Here is a 9,824-nt window from a genome sequence, read left to right on the forward strand (position 1 = left end):
TGAAGCATGGAGGATGAGGTGTAATGGTGTGGGTGTGCTTTGCTGGTGTCACTGTCAGTGATTTATTTAGAATTCAAGGAACACTTAACCAGCATGCCTACCACAGCATTATGCAGCGATACACCATCTCTTCTGGTTTGKGCTTAGTGGGAGTATAATTTGTTTTTTTAACAGGACAATGACTCAACACACCTCCAGGCTGTAAGGGCTATTTGACCTWGAGTTATGGAGTGCTGCATCAGATCACCTGGCCTCCACAATCACCTGACCTCAACCCAATTGAGATGGTTTGGGATGAGTTGGACCACAGTGTGAAGGAAAAGCAGCCAACAGGTGCTCAGCTTATGTGGGAACTCCTTCAAGACTGTTGGAAAAGCATTCCAGGTGAAGCTGGTTGAGAGAATATCAAGCGTGTGCAAAGCTGTCAAGGCTTTAAAGAATCTAAAATATATTTAGATTTCTTTAAACACTTTTTGCTTATACATGATTCCATGTGTTATGAATAGTTGTCTCACTATTCATTACACCAATGTAGAAAATAAGTAAAAAAAAAAAAAAACTATAAGTGAGTAAAGGTAGTCAAACAGTTGAGCTGGTTCTTATTATAAATACTCCATTGAATATACCTTAGAGAATGCCTGACTGAGGCGTCACTTCAACTGTCCACACACATGAGAACCCAAAATAAGCTTGTTTTTGTCAATGTATTTGTAAAAACACCTTGTATACTGCGGTCTATAGAATCGTTAAACAACGAAAATGTTGATATCATGGGATGGATCAGTCTTGCATCCATAGCTTTATCTATTAATCTGATAGGTGTTGTACATTTCTCCAGCCCCAACTCAGCTTTTTTACCAAAAGAGGCGGGGCGACCGTTTGTTTGTATTTATACTGTAGATTTCACCTTTAAACAGCTGCATATTAATACAAGATATCAAAGTATCACCAACAAAAAAATAAACAATAGGTTTAACGGAGTGCTACGGAGGGTACGCTGGAGACGCAAGGTTCAGGGAGTGCAAGTAGTTTTTAAATAAGCTAAAACGGAACACATAACTACACAACACAAAGAAACACTTAACAGCACACAGACATGAAACAGAAGACAATAATTGCCTGGGGAGGACCAAAGGCATAAAGAACAGGGAGGCGATGTTACGTCCAGATGAGTCTGATGACACGCAGTTGTGTGTAACACGATGGTGACAGGTGCTCGTCGCCACAACGAGCAGCCTGGTGACTTTTGAGGGAACAGGGAGCACTACGTGACAGTATCCCCTTCCTCGACGCGCGCTTTATGCCGCAGTACGCCGACCAAAATGACGATCCCGGAGATCAGGAGCGACCGGTCACCTCTGCAGAGGGCAGGAAACCAGGTCAAACCGGCTGAGACGCGGAGGACTGGCGATCTTAGAAGCGCCGCAGAGATAGCATATACATAATTTTGCGTACCCCCCTACCCGGCACGTTCGGTTCCAGCCGCAGGACGCCCAACAAAGCGGGACGATCCCGGGGGATCCAGGAGCGGACCGAGTCACCCCTGAATGATGCGCAGGAACCTTTCGCTGGCATGGTTTTCGCAGGAACATGACAGACCGTGAGGCAGGGGCCTGGCGGATAAACACTTCCCTGATGCTTCTCCTAGTGAGGCGTTTTCTGTAAAGAGGTGCGCTTGAGAGTCGGTCAGCAAGTTCAGAGTAGACGTGCGGGTTTATAACAATAAAACGGAACATATACAAAGCCAGGAAACACTAAACAGCACACCAGACAAGCAATCATAAAGGTCTGTATACGGAACCAAAGGGACATGACAATATAAGGGAGGTGATGGAATCCAAATGTAGTTGATGACGCGGGTGACAGTGTGTTCGTCTTTAACGAGCAGCCTGGTGACCAAGAGAGCTTGGAGAGGCTCGTGCACACGGACATGGTAGGCCGATAGAAAATGCAGCATGTGACATTCATTTTTCACACGTAAATAAGCACTTTTTCAGTAGTGCTCAAAAGCATGCAGTCCAATGAGCACAGCGATTTTATTTTCAATCGAATCAAATGAGCCCAATCAGTCCTCAATGACAACAAAATCATAACAAAAGAGTAGGGCTGGCTAATAAGTCCTTAGGGTTTTGGGCGTTATGCTCAGGTAAAACAATTTGGCTAATCTATACTTCCATATCTCCAAGTCCTATTCTTGAAGATCAAGGGGTATAACATTTATTGGAATGTCTGGTATTCTGATAGACTTTGTTTTTTTTAATGTAAAGATCTAATTTAATRGTATTTATAATATGTAGTAGAAAGCGATGAGTTAGAAGAAGCCTACATAACCAACCCATAAAGTAAAATTTAACATCCATATATGGCCAGCTATGTAAACTTTAACATTGATTTATCCTGCAATAGATGTCCTTCAATTGGTAACATACGTTTTAGTATTCTTCTAARGCCTCTTAAGGGGAAAGTAATCTAAAAGTAACAATTACAATGTTGGACCGTTAACTAGTAACTAATGGATTACATTTAGAAAGTAACCTACCCAACTCTGCTGGTGGATGACAAGTTATCTTTCATTCTACAATGAGACCGAAACTGAGAAAGCTTCTTGCCATCACCTTAACGAATGGCTTATTAAAATAAATGATATGGCTAAACCGCTATGGCCTATGGTTTGTAGCTYCTGCCTCACTCATACTGCTCTCCTTCTCTGCCCCTTGATGTGGTTGTCTCTCAGTTTGTGCCACTTCCTCTACAATCATCCTCTGCAAACTGTGAAATAAATATTCAAATGAAAAGCTTCGCTTTTCAACTAGCTCAAATCTAGCTAGTTGGATTCTCTGTGTGTACTACTGTTTGTATCACCACAAGGTAAAGCAACGCACAAGTTGAACATGTGCATGCGGTACACAGAACGCAGCATCCCCAACGTYCCATTGCAGACTGCTCCAATGACAATGAATGACTGAGTTTGATGCATCTGGTGGACATGAGGCTTGAGGAATGGGGATGCAAATGCTGTAATTTTTGCTATTTCTTTAAACTGGGGGTGCCTATGTAACCAATGTGAAATGGCTAGCTAGTTAGCGGTGGTGCGCGCTAATAGCGTTTCAATTGGTGACGTCACTCGCTCTGAGACCTTGAAGTAGTTGTTCCCCTTGCTCTGCAAGGGCCGCTGCTTTTGTGGTGCGATGGGTAACGATGCTTCGTGGGTGGRTGTTGTTGATGTGTGCAGAGGGTCCCTGGTTCGAGCCCAGGTAGGGGCGAGGAGAGGTGCGGAAGAAATACTGTGACACCTAAATAGCCTACCACTGCGTCACAATTCATGCAGTATAAAAAAGTATTTCTACCTTTTCCTATTAAACTATGTAAGGTATTTGATTTGCTGTATTTCGTCCACTAACATTACATTGTTTCATCCTTGCTCACAGGTGAAAGAAATCATGCCTTTCGGTAACACCCACAACAAGCTGAAGATGAACTACTCTGCGGAGCAGGAGTACCCRGACCTGAGCCAGCATAACAACCACATGGCCAWGGTGCTCACTCCAGAGATGTACGCCAACTTGCGGGACAAGGAAACTCCAAGTGGATTTACAGTGGGTGATGTCATTCAAACTGGGYTTGATAACCCAGGTAAATAGCCTTATACCTCATTCACATTATGCCTTATTCACATGACATCTGAGCAGTCTGTTGCATTTCACCGGATGTCATTCATTTCAACCGGGACCCTCCGCAACGGAGTGGTATCGCAGCGCTCCTTGCGATTGAAGTCTTTCTATTCTGGTTAGAGCCAGTTTGCGCTGTTCTGTGAAGGGAGTAGTACACAGCGTTGTACGAGATCTTCAGTTTCTTGGCAATTTCTCTCATGGAATAGCCTTCATTTCTCAGAACAAGAATAGAATAACGAGTTTCAGAAGAAAGTTATTTGTTTCTGGCCATTTTGAGCCTGTAATCGAACCCACAAATGCTGATGCTCCAGATTCTCAACTAGACTAAAGGCCAGTTTTATTGCTTCTTTAATCAGTACAACAGTTTTCAGCTGTGCTAAATAATTGTAAAGGGGTTTTCTAATGATCAATTAGCCTTTTAAAATMAGAAACTTGGATTAGCTAACACAACGTGCCATTGGAACACAGGAGTGATGGTTGCTGATATTGGGCCTCTGTACTCCTATGCAGGTATTCCATWAAAAATKTTCTGTTTCCATCTACAGTAATCATTTACAATATTAACAATGTCTACACTGGTTAAATAAAGGTGAAATAAAAAWWAATAAAWAAAATGTCTACACTGTATTTCTGATCAATTTGATGTTATTTTAAAGGACAAAAAAWTWGCTTTTCTTTAAAAAACAAGGACATTTCTAAGTGACCCTAAACTTTTGAACGGTAGTGTATATTCATGAAATATACACACACAGTGATTTATTAGACACAGTGATGATGTAAAGATTAAATTAAATAGACTGCATGGGTGATTTAAGCCAATTATATGAATGTTGCCTCCTGTTTTAGTTTATTGTGATGGTAATGCTCTGTAAGCTAGTTTGACTTGCTAGAAAGTTAGAGAAACAAGTTGAGGAAAAAGTTACTAAACAAATCATGTTTTATTGTAACCTGAACAAAATGTTTTTCCTATAATGAATGGAAGTTTTTTTTGTAATCTCCCAAAATACATCGATGTGTACGGGGCATTAGAATAGTAGAATACACAAGGTGCAATTTCGAAATTTGGTTGTGCATCAACAGTTTCTCTCCTGTTATGTCAGTCACTGACAGTCACTSAAAGACTGSCAGSACAACAACCTCTTCCACAATGTGAGCAAGACAAAGGAGCTGATCGTGGACTACAGGAAAAGGCGGGTTCAATTTTAGCCTAAAATGACATACCCAAATCTAACTGCCTGTAGCTCAGGACCTGAAGCAAGGATTTGCATATTCTTGACACCATTTGAAAGTAAACACTTTTGAAGTTTGTGGAAATGTGAAAGGAATYTAGGAGATTATAACACATTAGAGCTGATAAAAGATAATACAAAGGGGGAAAAAACGGTTTATTTTAATTTTTTGAACAATCATCTTTGAAATGCAAGAGAAAGGCCAAAATGATTTATTCTTGCCCATGCGCAATTTAGACTTTGGCCACTAGATGGCAGCACTGTATGTGCAAAGTTTTGGTGATCCAATGAACCATTGCATATCTATTCAAATGTTGTATCAAGACTGCCCAAATGTGCCTAATTGGTTTATTCATACATTCAGTTCATAACTGTGCACTCTCCTCAAACAATAGCATGTTATTATTTCACTGTAATAGCTACTGTAAATGAACAGTGCAGTTAGATGACAGAATTTAAGATTTCCTGCCCATATCAGACATGTCTATGTTCTGGGATTTTCTATTGTTTCTTACAACCTCAGGCTAATCACATAGCCTACGTTAGCTGAACCATCCCGCGGACGGGACACCTATCCTGAAGAAGTCCCATTCACATCGACAGGGCTGTAGTGGAGCGGGTAAAGAGTTTCAAGTTCCTTGGTGTACACATCACCAATGAACTATCATGGTCCAAACACACCAAGACAGTCGCAAAGAGGGCACGACAACACCCTTTCCCCTCAGGAGACTGAAAAGATTTGGCAGGGTCCCAGATCCTCAAAAAGTTCTGCAACTGCACCACAAGAGCATCCTGACCGGTTGCATCAATGCCTGGTATGGCAACTGCTCGCATCTAACCATAAGGCGCTACAGGGTGGTGTGTACGGCCCAGTACATCATTGGGGCCAAGCTTCCTGACATCCAGGACCTACAGTTGAAGTAATTAAAATACATTTTTCAACCACTCCACAAATTTCTTGTTAACAAACTATAGTTTTGGCAAGTTGTTAGGACATCTACTTTGTGCATGACACAAGTAATTTTTCCAACAATTGTTTAACGACAGATTATTTCACTTATAATTCACTGTATCACAATTCCAGTGGGTCAGAAGTTTACATACACTAAGTTGACTGTGCCTTTAAACAGCTTGGAAAATTTCAGAAATGATTGTTTTGCTATAGAAGTTCTTGATAGGCTAATGACATAATTTGAGTCAATTGGAGGTGTACCTGTGGATGTATTTCAAGGCCTACCTTCAAACTCAGTACCTCTTTGCTTGACATCATGGGAAAATCAAAAGAAATCAGCCAAGACCTCCGAAAAAACATGTAGACCCACCAAGTACGCCAGTATAAACACCAAGGGACCACGCAGCCGTCATACCACTCAGGAAGGAGACGCGTTCTGTCTCCTAGAGATGAACGTACTTGGTGCGAAAAGTTCAAATCAATCCCAGAACAACAGCAAAGGACCTGTTGAAGATGGTGGAGGAAACAGGTACAAAAGTATCTATATCCACAGTAAAACGAGTCTACACGACATAACCTGAAAGGCCGCTCAGCAAGGAAGAAGCCACTGTTCCAAAACCGCCATTAAAAAAAGCCAGACTACGGTTTGCAACTGCACATGTTGGAGGATAAAGGGGGAGGCTTGAAAGCCGTAGAACACCATCCCAACCGTGAAGCACAGGGGTGGCAGCATCATGTTGTGGGGGTGCTTTGCTGCAGGAGGGACTGGTGCACTTCAACAATAGATGGCATCAAGAGGGAGGAAATGATGTGGATACAGTGGGGAGAACAAGTATTTGATACAAATCTGGTCTTGGCCATTGTGGAGAGGTTGGAGTCTGTTTGATTGAGTGTGTGGACAGGTGTCTTTTATACAGGTAACGAGTTCAAACAGTGCAGTTAATACAGGTAATGAGTGGAGAACATGAGGGCTTCTTAAGAAAAACTAACAGGTCTGTGAGACCCTGAATTCTTACTGGTTGGTAGGTGATCAAATACTTAGTCATGCAATAAAATGCAAATTAATTACTTAAAAATCATACAATGTGATATTCTGGATTTTTGTTTAGATTCCGTCTCTCACAGTGAAGTGTACCTTGATAAAAATTACAGACCTCTACATGCTTTGTAAGTAGGAAACCTGCAAAATCGGCAGTGTATCAAATACTTGTTTCCCCACTGTATATTGAAGCAACATCTCAAGACATCAGTCAGGAAGTTAAAGCTTGGTTGCAAATGGATCTTCCAAATGGACAATGACTCCAAGCATACTTCCAAAGTTGTTGCAAAATGCTTAAGGACATCAAAGTCAAGGTATTGGAGTGGCCATCACAAAGCCCTGCCTCAATCCCATAGAAAATTTGTGGGCAGAACTGAAAAAGCGTGTACGAGCAAGGAGGCCTGACTCAGTTACACCAGCTCTGTCAGGGGGAATGTGCCAAATTCACCCAATTTATTATGGGATGCTTGTGGAAGGCTACCTGAAATGTTTGACCCAAGTTAAACAATTTAAAGCAATGCTACCAAATACTAATTGAGTGTATGTAAATTCTGACCCACTGGGAATGTGATGAAAGAATAAAAGCTGAAATAAATAATCTCTACTATTATTCTGACATTTCATATCTTAAAATAAAGTGGTGATCCTAACTGACCTAAGACAGTGAATTTTTACTTGGATTAAATATCAGAATTGTGAAAAACTGAGTTTAAATGTTTTGGCTAAGGTGTATGTAAACTTCCAACTTCAACTGTATATGCTAGGCGGTGTCAGATGAAGGCCCAAAAAATGTCAAAGACTCCAGTCACCCAAGTCATAGACTGTTCTCTCTGCTACCGCACGGCAAGCGGTGCCAGAGTGCCAAGTCTAGGACCAAAAGGCTCCTTAACAGCTTCTACCCCAAGCCATAAGACTGCTGAACAATTAATCAAATGACAACCTGGACTATTTGCATTGACCCCCCTTTGTTTTTACACTGCTGCTACTCGCTGTTTATTATCTATGCATAGTCACTTTACCCCTACCTACATGTACAAAATAACTAGACTAACCTGTACCCCCGCACATTGACTCGGTACCGGTACCCCCTGTATATAGCCTCGTTATTGTTATTTTTATTTGACTATTTGTACTTTAGTTTATTTAGTACATATTTTTTTCACTCTTTCTTGAACTGTATTGTTGGTTATTAAGGGCTTGTAAGTAAGCATTTCACGGTAAGGTTTACACCTGTTGTATTCGGAGCATGTGACAAATACAATATTATTTTATTTGATTAGCATGTCGCCTAACAATTTTTTAATTGGTAAATGAATCTAGCCAGCAATCTAAACTTGTAGTAATCATGGCCGAATAGCGATCGGCCATGCAGGGTATGTTCCCAGGAACCCTGACCTCCAGGGGGCCCCCATTGATTTTAGTTAGTCACTCCCACTCAGATATCAGCCTTATACGCATAAGGCTGATATCTGAGTGGGAGTGACTAACTAAAATCATGACATAACGCTGACATAACATGACATAACGCTGGCTCTCTTGCGCAATATGCGCGCCGGCGGTGATATCGTTCCCACGCTGTGTGTTAATAGTYTTGCCTTTTGTTATTATGTTTAACCCACTATTGTAGCCTATAACTTCATATCCAGTTTGTATACCGACCTTTACCCGTGCAACAATGAATGGTAAGATGGTATTGTAATGGTAAGAGGTTGCGGATTGATAATAGGCGATAGAAAAAAATTGTGCAATGCCATGATAGGTTTTATAAAGAGAAAATATTGACGACTGTACAAAATATGATTATTTTTTTACAGAGGAAGTGGGTGCGCTTGGACCCGACCTGGAGGCAACAATGGTTAATCTATCACCTGCAATGGAGGGCAGTCCCAAAACAGTACATGGGAAGTTTAGGCATAAACTGAAATTACCAAAAATACCAGGCTTTGTGCGACGTAAACGGAGCCCCAAACCCATAGGGGAGAGCAATCCTCCTCAAACAGGTACATTTAGCTACAGTATTAATTGGTCAGAATTTGTCTCCAGCATTCTATCTGATGTGTGTATAATTTACAGCGTTTCAGAAACTATTCATACTCCTTGACTTATTCCACATTTTGTTGTGTTCCWGCCTGAATTCAAAATTGCCTAAATATGTATTTATTTCTCACACATTACCCCATAATTACAAAATGGAATCATGTTTTTAGAWWWWWWWWTRCACATTTATTGAATATTAAATACAGAAATATCTAATTTACATAAGTATTCACAKCCCTGAGTCAACAGTTTGTAGAAGCACCATTGGCAGKAATTACAGCTGTGAGTCTTTRTGGGTAAATCTCTAAGCGCTTGTGTCATGAGAATTATGTTCTCAGTGTTCATAACCCAATTCAATTAAACTACTCAGTCTGCAACCCAGAATCTGTAAGCTACTGGTTGAACGAAACAGACGGAGGCCCAGCTACGATAGTCAGAAAGCTTATTTACGAGAGCGCTAGTTCGTTGTACAAAACCATTCATTTTATACTAGCTCCTTACGCACATACTTTTGCACACAAACAGAATTCATACGCACATACATTTGCACACAAACAGTAGGTATCCTACGCACATACTGTATCAATACCCAGCCGACAAAGATTAGGGACCGTGAGAATCACTCACTGTCCTCCCTCAAATCTCTCAGTGGCCCCTAGCCAAGGTCGGCACCGAATCTTGCTCAGACAGTCTGTGTTTAAGATACTATAGAGACATATTGTACAGATATATTTTTTACCCTAATTCTGACTAAAACTACACACATAATTTATTATAATTCTACTGACTAAGACTACACACATCATTAATAATAACTTGATGATTCTAATGTATTTCATTGATGATTCTAATCAATTACATCCAATTATATAGTTTCGGGGTGGAATATTCTAATC

General features: G+C 40.8%; 1 pseudogene; it reads left to right on the forward strand.

The window, feature by feature from the left end:
• Positions 1-9,824, forward strand: part of LOC111954053 (tumor necrosis factor alpha-induced protein 2-like) — a 44,545-nt pseudogene that overhangs the window by 7,793 nt on the left and 26,928 nt on the right.

The sequence above is a fragment of the Salvelinus sp. IW2-2015 genome, linkage group LG28 (assembly GCF_002910315.2).
Source record: "Salvelinus sp. IW2-2015 linkage group LG28, ASM291031v2, whole genome shotgun sequence".
In the NCBI taxonomy this organism is placed as follows: domain Eukaryota; kingdom Metazoa; phylum Chordata; class Actinopteri; order Salmoniformes; family Salmonidae; genus Salvelinus; species Salvelinus sp. IW2-2015.